Genomic DNA, 16,734 nt, shown 5'->3' with positions numbered 1-16,734 from the left:
ATATCCACAGTAAAAATGAGTCCTATATCAACATAACCTGAAAGGCTGCTCAGCAAGGAAGATCCACTGCTCCAAAACCACCATAAAAAAGCCAGATTACAGTTTGCAAGTGCACATGGGGACAAAGATCTTACTTTTTGGAGAATTGTCCTCTGGTCTGATGAAACAAAAATTTGACTTTTTGGCCATAATGACCATCGTTATATTTGGAGGAAAAAGGGTGAGGCTTGCAAGCCGAGAAACACCATCCCTACGGTGAAGCATGGGGGTGGCAGCATCATGTTGTGGGGGTGCTTTACAGCAGGAGGGACTGGTGCACTTAACAAAATAGATGGCATCTTGAGGAAGGAAAATGATGTGGATATATTGAAGCAACATCTCAAGACTTCAGCCAGGAAGTTAAAGCTCGGTCGCAAATGGGTCCAAATACCTCCAAAGTTGTGGCAAAATGGCTTAAGGACAACAAAGTCAAGGTATTGGATTGGCCATCACAAAGCCCTGACCTCAATCCGATAGAAAATTTGTGGGCAGAACTGAAAAAGCGTGTGCGAGCAAGGAGGCCTACAAACCTGACTCAGTTACACCAGTTCTGTCTGGAGGAATGGGCCAAAATTCCAGCAACTTACTGTGAGAAGCTTGTGGAAGGCTACCCAAAACGTTTGACTCAAGTTAATCAATTTAAAGGCAATGCTACCAAATACTAACAAAGTGTATGTAAACTTCTGACCTACTGGGAATGTGATGAAAGAAATAAAAGGGGTTTGACTGCTTTTGAAAGACCGGGGCCAAACTCCAGACGTGAATTGTCAATTGATAGTGCATGTAAGTTACCGACCTGTTTTACTGAGGCCAGAGCCAGCAGTAGTGCGGTCTTAATGGAAATCGCAAATCAGCGGAGTCCAAAGGCTCGAAGGGGGGCCCTGCGAGCGCTTTTGGACCAAAGTTAGGTCCCGAGTTGGGACTGTATCCGGCCGAGGTGGATTAATCGTCTTGCTCCTCTAAGGAACTTCAGCTTCAGGTGCGTGATACGCAGCTATAGATGCCACATATACTTTGAGCATTGACAGAGTGAGTCCTGCGTCTAATCGCTCTTGAAGAAATATGAGAATTTCATGTTTGGTGCAGTTTACTGGGTCTTTGCCATGTGAAAGACACCAATCAGTGAACACATTCCATTTTAGCGCATAGAGGCGTCTCATGGATGGCGCTCTAGCCTGTAAAATGGTGTTCATGACTGAATGCGTCAGTTCTGGCGCGTTTAGCATGCTCCGTTCAGGGGCCACACATGCAGGTTCCACAGCTTGGGCTGGGGATGCCAGATTGTGCCTTGAACCTGAGAGAAGAGATCCCTCCTCAGCGGATGATTGGGCATTTTATGTGCAATTAACAGAACTGTTTCCATGTCCACTCTTTGGACTTTAATGATGACAGAATGAAGGAGGCACACCGGGGGAAGTGCATACTTGCGTTTCGCCGGCCATACATGGACCAGCCTGTCATGGCGACATACACTACCGGTCAAAATTTTGAAACACTCATTCTTTATTATAATTTCACATTTTAGAATAATAGTAAAGTCATCAAAACTATGGAATAACATAAATGGAACTATGGGAATTATGTTGTGACTATAAAAATCCAAAATAAATCAAAACTGTGTTATATTTTAGCATCTTCAGAGTAGTAGCCCTGTGCCTAGATTTTTCAGACATGTACTCTTGACATTTTCTCAATCAACTTCTTGAGGTGTCACCTTGGGATGCTTTTTAAACAGTATTGAAGGAGTTCCCATCTATGTTGGGCACTTATTGGCTGCTTTTCTTTATTATTTGGTCCAAGTCATCAATTTCAAAAAAATTAGTTTTGTAATGAAATAAATTAATATGTTGGCACAATTATATTTTTGTCTACAAAACTAATTTCAAACATTTAAGCATACGCCTTCAGATCAAAAGATTTTTAAGATCATGAGAAACATTTCAGTCAAGTGTTTCAAAACTTTTGACCGGTAGTGTATATAAGCCACTACTGTTGTGTTGTCCGAACGAATCAAAATGTGGTGATTCACAATATCGGAATGAAAAGCTCTCAAAGCTAGAAAGACAGCCAGTAGCTCTAGACGATTGACATGTCATGGCCGTTTCGCACCTGTTTCCAGGTGTCGGAAGTTGAGCGTCCATTACACACCATGCCCCAACCTGTGTTGGATGCATTTGTGGTCAGCACTTTCTTTCTGAAAACTTGACCCAGCATAACACACTGTTGGTAGATGGCTGGCGCTGTCCATAGTGCTAGAGCAGCCAGAAAGTGGCAAGTTACTGCAATGCACATGAAAAACAAATGACTTCAGTGGTAATGTTTTTTTTTTCAGTTTGAACTGAAACAGACACCAATGAATGGTCTGTACTTGCTCGTTCATGAGGTGCACACACATTAACTCCTAAAAAGGAGATTTACTGGCTGGGGAAAAGTGTGCTTTTCACCCAGTTGACATTAGACCAGGTTTTCCATATGCAAAAGCAGCAAGTCTCTGTGTTCGCTCAGTAGTTCCTCTGATTGGCTAGTAATAACCAATCTCTGAGAATTCAAAACACACACACACACCGTTCATTTTCAATGGAGCGAGCGCCGCATCGATACATTTCGTGAATGTGCGGGGAGCCAGAGACAGATTGAAATGAAGGACTTTAAATTGATACGCAGTTCCCTTGAACGTGCAGGAGGCTGAATCGCCCTCAGAATGAGGGTGATTCGCGAGCGAAGCGTCTTGAGACGCATGCCCTCACATTGACTCTGCGTGGGCACTGCACAGACAGTGAATGCAGCTCTCATGCTGATTTGACGGCGGGTGGTGCCTCTCGCACAAGGAACACTTACGGAACGACATCTTTAAAAAGATGCGAACACGTAAGCGACTCTTAATATATATAAACATACACACACACAATATATAACAATATACAATTGCTTATAAGGATACACAACTCCTTCCAAAGCGCTACGGGGAATCAGGATGCTGAAGCGGCCCGTTCACCAGCGAAGCATCAAGCAGCGAGGCGGAGTGATGTTCGTCGGAGCATGCAGGGGAGCGGAGAGTCTTCTCATTGCTGTGAAGATCCCGCCCACTGTCTCATGTAGTAGAGGGCTTCTAGATGAGAGATGAATCGCTGACTTAAAGAAAATTCTGAGGAATGGTGTTTCTGCACATGCTTTTGTAGCGGACAGCTTCGCTCCTAAAAGGGCGGAACTCAAACACCATAGCCAATATTATAATATTGCCATTATTGTAGAGAGGTTTCAACTAGGTCGTGTGGAAGGACACTCCCATATGCGTTAGCAAACGCAGTGTCAAGTGTACAGAGTCGTAAGGAACCCTGTATTTTGTTCTCTGATTCCAGATGTTCAACACAAGATGCATAACACAGGCAAAATCAGCAGACCCAATCACTGGTATATAAAAGTATACACATCTTTATTTAAAAATTCCGTTTTTGAAACGACCAGGCATTGTAGGCCTTCTTAAACACGGTTCCCACGCATCCTGGAAAATCTGGAATTTTGCAATGCAGTTTTCCAGTCATGGAAAGTCATGGAATATTAGAAAAACACCTAAATGTCCTGGAAAATAATGATTTGTCCTGGAAAATATTTTAGTTTAATAGAACTGCTTGACTGTGTTGCTAACAAGGTTTTTTGTTACATGTACAAAAATATGGTAATGATTGGGACTCGGAATTGGAGTCAAATACACAAATTTGTATCATTTTGTCACTGCCGGTGTTCTGAAATATTTGGTTTCTGAGATTTTTGGCTGCACTGGGCGGAGCAAACATGAATATTCATGAGTTTCCTGATTCGTGTTAAAGCAACACTGAAAATATTAGTGCCTGCTCCCCGGATTACAATTAATCTAAACTATGTTTTCAGAAATGTAATCAATGACTGATGACTGATTGTCATCCAGCAGCTTGTTCTGTGAGAGATAGGCAGAGATATGATTGAAAACTGCCCTTTCAAGTGTTTTCACCATGAATGGGATGAGAGAGACTGGTCTGTAGTGTTCTACTTGTGTGGGGTTAAGTGCAGGTTTTTTCAGCAGCGGGGTTACTTGAGCCTGCTTAAATATAGTGGGGGAAAATGCCACAAGTAGAGATGTGTTAATTATGTGTGTGAGTGCAGGTAGGATGGACGGAAAGATAGCCTGGAGAAGGTGGGAAGGAATGGGGTCAAGGGAACAGGTGGTGGGGTGGTTGGAGAGGAGGAGTTTAGGGACCTCAGTGTCAGTCAGAGGAGAGAACATAAAGACAGAAGAGCTGCATACAGGAGACGGGTATTTGACAGGGTGTGGTGCCAAGAATGTATTGCTGATGGTTGTAACCTTAGTAAAAAATGTGGCGAAGACATCTACTGTCAGTGATGTGTCAGGTGGTGGAGGGGGAGGACAGAGAAGTGTGTTGAATGTTCTAAACAAGCTGCGAGTGTCTGTGGTGCTGTTGATCTTGTTCTGGTAATAGGAAATTTTTGCAGATTTAACTTTACCTGAAAAAGTTGCAAGCAGAGACTGATACTTACCCTGATCTGCTGGATCAAAAGATTTCCGCCATCTCCTCTCAGCCACGCTGAAGTCAGTGACCAATAATAGCCACCCTTCTTTCAGTAACTGCCATGAGCCTTCCATCCATGGAGTCTGTCAGTTTCTTGATCTGTTCATGATCAACTTTCGCTGAAGCAGCAACCACAGCCTCCCAAATGCTGTTCAAAGATGTGTATTGTCTTCCCTCACTGTAAATCTCAAGTTTGAGAAGGGCCCACAAGTTCTCAATAGGATTTAAGTCAGGTGAGGAAGGGGGCCAAGTCATTATTTGGTTATCTTTGAGGCCCTTACTTTGAGGCTAGCCAAGCAGTGGAGGACATGGATGCATGTGATGGAGCATTGTCCTGCATAAAGATCATGGCCTTCTTGAATGCTGAGGTCTACTTCCTGTTCCACTGCTTGAAGAAAGTTCTTTCCAGAAACAGGCAGTAGGTTTGAGGGTTGAGTTTTAGTCCATCTTCAACTCGAAAAGGTCCAACTACCTCATCCTTAATGAAAGCAGCCCATACCATTACCCTTCCTCTACCTTGCTGGCACCTGACTCGAAGTGGTGCCCTGTCTTCATATATTTCTTTGCCCAAACCTGACGCTTCAGCTTGTGAATATATTCAGTGGTGGTCGTGTTTCAGCCTTCTTGACCTTGGCCATGTCTCTGAGCCCTTGACACCTTGTACTTCTGGACACTCCAGGTAGGTTGCAGTTCTGGAATATGGTAGCATTGGAGGATAATGGGTTCCTGGTAGCTTCATGTTTAATTCTTCTCAAGTATTTTGCAGTAAATTTGCGCCTTTTCTACTCCATGCGTTTTTTGCACCCTAGTTGACTTTTCACAACAAAAAGTTTGATTGTCCAGTGGTCACGCCTCAACAGTTTAGCTATTTCAAGAGTGTTGCATCCGTCTGAAAGGCATTTTACAACATTTGACTTTTCAGAGTCAGTTAAATCTCTTTTTTGGCCCATTTTACCTGAGGTAATGAAGCTGCCTAATAATTATGCACACCTTGATATAAGGTGTTATTCACTTTCGTCACACCCTCCCTCATTACACAAATACATACCACCTGAAAAGGATTGAATCCAATAAGCATTCAAGTTTATATGGTTTGGAGTTGGAAAATGTGCATGGAAATAATGATAAGATCAGAATACTCACTTGCCTAATAATTGTGCACACAGTGTATGTATGTGTGTGTGTGTATATATATATATATCAAAGGAAACAGCTCCTGCCTGGATGCTGCAGAAGCGGATAGATGTCTCGCTGAAACGAAGAACCCGAGGCTGGCGGCGAGGTGGAGAAACTCTTCGCCTGAACACTAGAGGGGGCAGGTGAATCTTTCGCTGCAGGTGTAGAGAACCCACGCGCGCACAAAATCTGCACATGCATTACAAGCTCTCGGTGGGAAGAAACCTCTGCCGCGTGAGTAAAATCATTCTTCAAACTTTGCTTGCTAAACACCTTTTAATTTTTTCAGTTGTGGAGGCTCTTGCTGTTTTGTGTGTAACCTCAAATATCATTAGTTATTCCCTTTTCTTGGAAATCAGTTGTGATTGGCTCCCTTTTATTATGAAGAACCATAACAAACTCACCTGTTCTTCGTAAGAGACAAGGCTTCATCAAGGGACACTCTGCATGTGGGTCATTATTACTTTATTTGTTGCTAATTCTTCATATAATAACTGGCCTGATTTAATGTTATATAATGTATGTAAGTATTGTGTATCTTTGCCAGACACCTTAAAAACAGGAAGTTGACTATCTAATCGTTGCATTCCTGTGATGTTACCATAGAACTTTAAGAACTACTATTTATTTATATATAATTTAATATACACTGGTGGCCAAAAGTTTGGAGTAATGTACAGATTTTGCTGTTTCGGAAGGAAATTGGTACCTTAATTCACCAAAGTGGCATTCAGGACATTACTGATGTAAAAAAAACAGCACCATCAATATTTGAAAAAAAGTGATTTTTGATCAAATCTAGACAGGCCCCATTTCCAGCAGCCATCACTCCAACACCTTATCCTTGAGTAATCATGCTAAATTGCTAATTTGGTACTAGAAAATCACTTGCCATTATATCAAACATAGTTGAAAGCTATTTGGTTCATTTAATGAAGCTTAACATTGTCTTTGTGTTTGTTTTTGAGTTGCCACAGTATGCAATAGACTGGAATGTCTTAAGGTTTATATATTAGGTGAAAAATGGCAAAAAAGAAACAGCTTTCTCTAGAAACTCATCAGTCAATCATTGTTTTGAGGAATGAAGGCTATAAACAAAAAACTGAAGATTTCATACAGAGGTGTACACTACAGTCTTCAAAGACAAAGAACAACTGGCTCTAACAAGAACAGAAAGAGATGTGGAGGGCCAGATGTACAACTAAACAAGAGGATAAGTACATCAGAGTCTCTAGTTTGAGAAATAGATGCCTCACATGTCCTCAGCTGACAGCTTCATTGAATTCTACCCGCTCAACACCAGTTTCATGTATAACAGTAAAGAGAAGACTCAGGGGTGCAGGCCTTATGGGAAGAATTGCAAAGAAAAAGTCACTTTTGAAACAGAAAAATTAAAGAAAAGGTTAGAGTGGGCAAAGAAACACAGACATTGGACAACAGATAATTGGAAAAGAGTGTTATGGATCTTAACCCCATTGAGCTTTTGTGGGATCAGCTAGACTGTAAGGTGCGTGAGAAGTGTCCGACAAGACAGCCACATCTATGGCAAGTGCTACAGGAAGTGTGGGGTGAAATGTCACCTGAGTATCTGGACAAACTGACAGCTAGAATGCCAAAGATCTGCAAAGCTGTCATTGCTGCACATGGAGGATTTTTTGATGAGAACACTTTGAAGTAGTTTAAGAAGTTCTGAACATTGTTTTCAAATTGTAATAGTAATTTTTCATGTTATTAATGTCCTGACTATACATTGTGATCAGTTGAATGCCACTTTGGTGAATAAAAGTACCAATTTCTTTCCATAAGAGCAAAATCTGTACATTATTCCAAACTTTTGGCTGCCTGTGTACAATCTGACTTTTGTCACTACAGTTGCAAGACACTTTATAATTAATTGAAAGGTTGTGAGCCCAGGAAAAAACAGTCATAGCCTTAGTAACAGGAGGTTGCAACGTGTCTGTGTCTACATTGGTGACTTTAAACCACTGATTTCAAAGTTGGGAGACTATCTTTATTTTGCATAATGTATGTCACTTTAGATACAAAAATTGTAAAAAGAAAAAAAAAGAAGTAAATTAGTGTACATATAAGCATGCAATATAAACATTTTATAGAAAGCATTTTTTGTTTTTAGCCTAGATATTGCTGTCTTGTCAATATGAGTGCTTAATTGTGTTTTATTATGCTTTCCGTCCCTTGTACAAAGGTTCCTTCACCGCAGCTATTCTTTTAGGCCTAAATGTAATTAATAGCTGTAGTTTATTGCATATTAGCCTTCTTCACAGGATACTTTTCAGAGATTACTTTTTAGATCATTGCTGTCATACAAATGTAGATAGATGATTTAACTCTAAATGTGAGGGAACATAAACCACCTCAGAAAATGAATTTGTTGTTTTTTAACACATTTACCAAGACTCAAATTCAATTTCACACTATTGTAAATACTGTTTTATTTTTAATCTTACAGTTTCTCTTCTGAAAATAACATGTACAAGATATGACCATTTAATTCAAGGTCTTTGGCCTTCTCACAGTGTGCCATGGTACTAGATAAAGATGGTGAAGTTATGCCAGAGCTCATATTCCAAGTCACTTGACCTGAGTAATTGCAGATCTCTTTTGAATATTTTGGAAGATATCTGGCCCACTTACAGTCCCTCCTTCCAGCCTCTCAAATACCTGTTGCCCCCATAGGAAACAAAAACATTTAAGGATTAAGATCACTAGGTGATCACTTGTTATTTTGTCATGCTTGTTGCTTGTTGCTTGTTTCAATGATATTTTGTACTTTATTCTGCAGCACATTCTGAAGTGCCGTCCTTTGGAACAACTTCTCTGTGAAAGAGCACTTTTGAGAACTCCACTTGACCTGGATTACATGGAGTTTGTGTGTCACCAGCAGCTGTATCTCTTGACCGGCTCTCACTGAACCTGCCCTTCATCTGTAGAAACAACTCAAAACCGTTTTAAAAAACTGAAGCCCTTGTGGCCTTATACTACACATAAAGCAATAAAACAATATTATTGTGGTCAATGATAATTATGACATTCCAATGTGATACAGAAGGTGATACATAAGTGCAATATTTAATTAAATGACATGCCACTCAAAATGATTAACTTACCAATCTGAGATATTGAACTAGAGTCATTAGTAATGTGGTAATTACTAATGACTAGTAAAAAAGGTAATGTGGTCTGATGAGTCCAGATTTACCCTAATCCAAAGCGATGGGTGCGTCGGGGTAAGAAGGGAAGAACATGAAGTGATGCACCCGTCATGCATAGTGCCCACTGTACAATCCTCTGGAGGCAGTGTTATGATCTGGGGTTGCTTCAGTTGGTCAGGTCTAGACCAACTGATGTTGGCTTGACGAAGCCAACATTCTGTTATTTTACAAACTTGTTTTTTTTTTTTTTTTTAAATCCCTAAACTAAGACCAAAATCTCAATCTTTCAAGCTACATCCATCAAACTCGGCACAGTCCTTCAAACTGTTATGGAATAGTGCGCTATGTGCTTTCTTACTGACAGGGTTGGGGATTAACGGAATACATGCAGCGGCATTATGTATTATAAATACAAAATACGACATATTTGGACAAAAATTAATGTTAGAATGGACAATTAATCAAATAAAAAATTGCGATATGTTTTAGTGTGATAATTAAACCACTTCAAAATGAATGTGTTTAGCCAGCCACTTATACAGTGAAAACACCTCATCATGATCATCATGCGCGCTCTTTGTGGGTGTGACATGACAGAGAGCAGAGCACTCTGAATTGCGCAACACATGCTGACTGTGTATTTATTTATTTAATGAAATCACAGCTGTACAGGGATTAAAAATCACACTGGGCCATGTAGCTAACTGCTTATCTGGAGGTGAGAAACTACTGTCAAAAACACACAGAAACACCCAAAATAAAAGCATGATTTAAATGGACACATGTTTTTGCTTAAATATTACACTCGTTGGACACATAAAACGTCTTGGAAATGGACTGAAAAACTGTGCCTTGAAAAGAGTGGGAACCTTGTTTAATAAGATCTGTTAACTGTTAGTTAACAGTTAACTAACAGTACTGAGTTCCAAATCAATACCATTGTTGCACAAGTGTGTGGCATGCACAGTCACAGTATTGGGGCTTGCAATTTTGTTCATTTTAAACCAAGAATTCAAGAGAAATTTTATTATTTTAAATGATGTACAGAGGTGGGGAAGCCTTCACCACCTGAAGCAATTTGTCTGTGCCCATAAGAGGCATCCTTTTCTGTACAATGTGCTTGGTCGCACCACATTCCTATTACACTTTAATAAAGATGCGAAACTTGCTGCCATGCCAAAGAGCTAAATTTAAAGAGTATTTTCAGTTTTCAACACAACAGTGCCAAAAAAAAAAAAAAACACACACAATCAACTCAACCAGGAAATTGCTTAAAATGATCAGTATCCTTAAATGATGCAGGCAGTCCTCAGTCCTATAGAAAACGACTGAACATTTTTCAGGAATGGTTTGAGGAACATGACTTAAAAGATTAAGGTGTTGACTTGGCCCTCCAAATTCTCCAGATCTCAGTCCGATTGAGCATATATGGGATGTACTGAACTAACAAGTCTGATCCATGGAGGACCCATCTTGCAACTTACAGGACTTAAAGGATGTGCTGCTAAAGTATTGGTGCCAGATACCACAGGACACCTTCAGATGTCTTGTGGAGTCCATGCCTCGATAGGTCAGAGATGTTTTGGCGGCACGAGGGGGACCTACACGATATTAGGCAGGTGGTTTTAATGTAGTGGATGATCGGTGTACACCATTGATTAAAATTTTCATGTGGCGGACCATAAAATAGTGTTTCCCATAGACTTACAGTACATTGAAGAAGGAGCCATATCTAGTGCCAGAATACTAAATCACATGACTAAAATTGTAGTCAGTAACATAATTTTGATTACATATTTAAGGTAATCTAATCTAATTGCTTTTGGATTACTTCTGACCTGATTCTTGATTCATTGATTTGACACATGCATTTGAGTAGGATAAACTTGTACCATTTTGTCATAATGTTGCTTAAATACATTAATGAAAACTTAGTTAATGGATCAAAATATGATAATTTATTTTTAAATTTATTCTGAGTGAAATTAAAAAAGGCACTTAAAATCGTCTTGGCAATTTTGGCATTACAAACAGCATCCATTTGTGGTAACAAATCAGACCAGTAATATTTGTGAATCAACCTCTCAAAAGTGTGTAAATTATGTAACACTGATGTAAGCAATTTGCAAAACTAAAACTAACTTTACTGCACTAATGCACTCAGTTTAGCATTTATGTGTGGATTATGTCTCCATCTTCAGTGTAATTATGGGCAGTGCCTAGTATCAGGTCTGTGTGCAAATATATATTGATGATTTGGCTCTAAAAATATAAGTGCAGTAACCCTTAAACCCATACCTCGGGTCTTTAGCACTCCATCCATCTTTCTCTTATGAATATTGTGACACAAAAAATTCAAAATTGCAAACAAATAACCAAAAAAAAAAAAAAAAAAATTTTTTTTTATATTGGCTTAAGTACCAAAAGTGTGTAAGGTCATTAATGACCCCAGTACATCATAGTGTCATTTTTTTTTTTTTTTTTTACTTCCATAAATTACATTTTTATAATTATTTTATATCTATATATGCTTACCATCACATGATATATATTTATTTATTACAAGAGGAATGAACACTTTATTCATACAAATGCCTACTATATCACACTGATTTTCTCAGCAACAATGAATTATAAACAATGGTGAATTATCTGTATCACATATGCATGTACACATACATTTTATACATGCTATTTCTTACTCAAGGTGGCGCTGTTGTTTCAGTGATTTACATTTTACATTCACAGATGATGAAAAAACAACATGGAAGTAAACATAGCAAGTACAACACATGAACAGTATGATATGACTATTGTCATTTGGGTGTACTACTGAAATTATGTAAGTTGTGCATCTACTTGGACTCAATAATTGCCTGTGAAAATACATGTGTAACTTATTTGTAGATTATCTGTTATAAACTAAATAAAAAAAGAAACATCTCTTTTTCAGGACACTGTATTTTAAAGATAATTTTGTAAAAATCCAAATAACTTTACAGATCTTTATTGTAAAGGGTTTAAACAATGTTTTCCATGCTTGTTCAATGAACCATAAACAATTAATGAACATGCACCTGTGGAACGGTTGTTAAGACACTAACAGCTTACAGATGGTAGGCAATTATGGTCACAGTTATAAAAACTTAGGACACTAAAGAGACCTTTTTACTGACTCTGAAAAACACCAAAAGAAAGATGCCCAGGGTCCCTGCTCATCTGCGTGAACGTGCCTTAGGCATGCTGCATGGAGGCATGAGGACTGCAGATGTGGCCAGGGCAATAAATTGCAATGTCCGTACTGTGAGACGCCTAAGACAGCACTACAGGGAGACAGGAAGGACAACTGATCGTCCTCGCAGTGGCAGACCACGTGTAACAACACCTGCACAGGATCAGTACATCCAAATATCACACCTGCGGGACAGGTACAGGATGGCAACAACAACTGCCCGAGTTACACCAGGAACGCACAATCCCTCCATCAGTGCTCACACTGTCCGCAATAGGCTGAGAGAGGCTGGACTGAGGGCTTGTAGGCCTGTTGTAAGGCAGGTCCTTACCAGACGTCTCCGGCAACAAACGTCGCCTATGGGCACAAACCCACCTTCGCTGGACCAGACAGGACTGGCAAAAAGTGTTCTTCACTGACGTGTCGTGGTTTTGTCTCACCAGGGGTGATGGTCAGACTCACGTTTATTGTCGAAGGAATGAGCGTTACACCGAGGCCTGTACTCTGGAGCGGGATCGATTTGGAGGTGGAGGGTCCGTCATGGTCTGGGGCGATGTGTCACAGCATCATCGGACTGAGATTGTTGACATTACAGGCAATCTCAACGCTGTGCGTTACAGGGAAGACATCCTCCTCTCTCATGTGGTACCCTTCCTGCAGGCTCATCCTGACATGACCCTCCAGCATGATAATGCCACCAGCCATACTGCTCATTCTGTGTGTGATTTCCTGCAAGACAGGTATGTCAGTGTTCTGCCATGGCCAGCGAGGAGCCCAGATCTCAATCCCATTGAGCACGTCTGGGACCTGTTGGATCAGAGGATGAGGGCTAGGGCCATTCCCCCCAGAAATGTCCAGGAACTTGCAAGTGCCTTGGTGGAAGAGTGGGGTAACATCTCACAGCAAGAACTGGCAAATCTGGTGCAGTCCATAAGGAGGAGATGCACTGCAGTACTTAACGCAGCTGGTGGCCACACCAGATACTGACTGTTACTTTTGATTTTGATCCCCCCTTTGTTCAGGGACACATTATTCTTAATGTAGAAGCTTACATATTTCTTCATTTTACACCAAAATGTTTCTTGGTTTTAAATTTTGTAAGGTTTAATTGAATAAAACACCTGATTCAATGTGACCTCTGACTTTCGGACCCCACTGTATAAATATATACAGTACATAAGAAGTGAAGAGAGGGAAGTTTAGGTTTCTATCCTCTGTAGGCAGTAAAGGCAGTAAATGCTCAGTTAAGGGAGCTGTATCCAGACATTGAAGAACTCTTTGATGTAATTCTGATGACCAGCAATCATGCTCATGTGGGACTAATCAACTCAAAACTCCACAGTAAGTCAAGAGATGTTTACCCAACGCAAGGCTCTTTTTCTCACTGGACAAACACCATGAATTTAAAGGGATAGTTCACCCATAAATGAAAGTTCTCTCATCATTTACTCACCCTCATGCCATCCTAGATGTGTATAACTTTTTTTCTTCTGCTGAACACAAAGATTTTTAGAAGAATATTTTAGCTCTGTTGGTCCATACAATGCAAGTGAATGCTGACCAAAACTCTGAAGCTCCAAAAAGCAAATAAAGGCAGTATAAAAGTAATCCATACTGTTTGACTCCCGTGGTTTAATCCATTGCCCTGTCCCAATACCCACATTTGCGGTTTTGGACTTGCCAACTTACCACTCATCTTACATATTCCTTTATTTGGCCACAGTGTGCAAGTAGACATGAAGACTGCAAGTGTGTGTATGACTTTTGATTGCATGGTGGGACACTCGTAGTATTAACGATGTTGGTCCCGGTTGTGACAGCTGTTTTTGTAGTTGCACTCAGAAGACTAATTGTTGCTGGAATTGGTGACTTAAACAGCCAACTTAAGATAATAATTAACTGAACAGTTTACCCATTTTTTTTATTTATCATTACACTACTGGTTGTTGGAAGTGTATTGTGTTGTTGAAAATATGTAAGTGAATTTTTTACAGTGTTTTATTGTGTAAAATTATTTGTAAAAGTTATCTATTTTTAAATATATTTAAATGTACAATTGTGTTGTCCATAATTACTGTAAAATATGGAAGTAATGTTTTTCTAATTTGTTTCTCAATACACTGCATAAAACTTATTTATATAAGACAACCAAAGACTACTTTACACAACTTATCATACACCAAATAAAACGCATTAAAATGTAGCCTAAACTTTAAATACATAAACACATGTACAGATGAGAAACAGTGGTTGTAGTAAATATAGCATTTTTTCATCATGTACTGTATGTCACACTGGCTGACAGATTACCAAAATCACCAGCAGTATTAGGCTAGAACAAACAAAATAAGTTGATTATTAGGCAAAAAGGAGAATAGAGTAGCATATACAGTATATAGTATATGGACTTTATTAGGAACACCTGTACACCTACTTATTCATGCAATTATCTAATCAGCCAATCATGTAGCAGCAGTCCAATGCATAAAATCATGCGGAGCTTCAGTTAATGTTCACATCAACCAGAACCATCAGAATGGTGAAAAAATTTGATCTCAGTGATTTCGACAGTGGCATGATTTTTGGTGCCAGATGGGCTGGTTTGAGTATTTCTGTAGCTGCTGATCTCCTGGGATTTTCACACACAACATTCTCTAGAGTTTACTCAGAATGGTATCAAAAACAAAAAACACCCAGTGAGCAGCAGTTTTGCGGACGGAAACGCCTTGTTGATGAGAGAGGTAAACGGAGAATGGCCAGACTGGTTCAAGCTGACAGAAAGGCTATAGTAACTCGGATAATCACTCTGTACAATTGTAGTGAGCAGAATATCATCTCAGAATGCACAGCATGTCGAACCTTGAGGTGGATGGGTTACAGCAGAAGACTACTTCGGGCACTTTATTAGAACCATAATGTTCCTAATGAAGTGCTCAGTAAGTGTACATAAATATTTATTGTGATGCTGCTTTTAGTCATACCAACCAGTGGTGTACGTTATATAACGCTTTATATTGAATATATTCATATATACACCAATGACATATGCTCCACGTATTTAATGATGGATAACTTACATTAAGCAAATTGATTCCTCGACGTCATCTTGGCGAAAATACAGCGAATCCCCAAGTACGTATAGCTGAGATCTTCAAATGGGGCAGAAATCTCCAAAAGAGGACAGGGTTACTCCAGAAGGGGGTGGGGTTGCTCCAAAAGGGGATTGTGCCAACTCCAAAAGGGGGCATCAGTTCCACTCAAGGTTAAGGAAAGGGTTAGGTTAGGGGCTCTCTATATCTTTGCTGGCAGTTTGGAGCTCCCGCATCTTTTTGGAGCTCTGGCTGCAGCTATATCCTCCGATCGCTCATATAGGCGGGACGTGGGCTCTTGAATGTAATGAACTCTGTGATACACTTAGCCTGAAAGACCACTCTGGAGCAGTATTCAGGCTAGTATGGATTTTGTGTGGGTTAAGTGCACTTATCTTTAGCTTGTTTCAGACACGGGACAGTCTTGAACCCTTGGTGCACGTGCACTTAAGTATCAAGACCGCAAGTGTGAGTATTGGGACAGGGCACATGCCTTCTATAATAATAATAATAATAATAATTCCTTACATTTATATAGCGCTTTTCTAGGCACTCAAAGCGCTTTACATAGTATAGGGGAATCTCCTCAACCACCACAAGTGTGCAGCATCCACCTGGATGATGTGACGGCAGCCATAGTATGCCAGAACACCCACCACACACTAGCAAATGATGGAGAGGAGAGTAGAGTGATGTAGCCAATTCAGGGATGGAGATTATTAGGGGGCCATGATACATAAGGGCCAATGGGGGGAATTTGGCCAGGACACCAGAGTTATACCCCTACTCTTTATGAGAAGTGCCCTGGGATTTTTAACGACCACAGAGAGTCAGGACCTCGGTTTAACGTCTTATCCGAAAGACGGTGCTTTTTTACAGTATAGTGTCCCCGCCACTATACTGGGGCATTAGGACCCACATAGACCGCAGGGTGAGCACCCTCTGCTAGCCTCCCTAATACCACTTCCAGCAGCAACCTTAGTTTTCCCCAGGAGGTCTCCCATCCAGGTTCTGGCCAGGCTCAACCCTGCTAAGTTTTAGTGGGCAACCAGGCGAGAGCTGCAGGGTAATATGGCTGCTAATCTTGCCATTGCAGTCTCTAGGCACAATCATGATTTCAAGCTCGATTACACTTTCTAGAGCTTGACGCATGAGCAGAGTGCTAGATAGAGCTAGGTGAGATTATGATTGCCAATGAGACTGCAGATGTCAAGATTTATAGTGACAAAGGAGTTATAGTTTGGTCTGTTCTCACCCAAAGCCGATTGGATCGCTTCAGACGACATGGATTAAACCACTGGAGTTTTATGGGTTACTTTTATGCTGCCTTTATGTGTTTCTTTGAGCTTCAAAGTGAAACAAATAATTTCATAAAATTACAATAATATTATATAAATATATATTCATAATTTGTAATAATTTTTCATGGTCTTCTGATAGTCAAAATACCATAGCAGTTA

The sequence above is a fragment of the Myxocyprinus asiaticus genome, chromosome 17 (genome assembly GCF_019703515.2).
Source record: "Myxocyprinus asiaticus isolate MX2 ecotype Aquarium Trade chromosome 17, UBuf_Myxa_2, whole genome shotgun sequence".
Lineage (NCBI taxonomy): Eukaryota > Metazoa > Chordata > Actinopteri > Cypriniformes > Catostomidae > Myxocyprinus > Myxocyprinus asiaticus.
The sequence above is the reverse complement of the archived record's forward strand: the minus strand, read 5'-3'. Positions refer to the sequence as shown.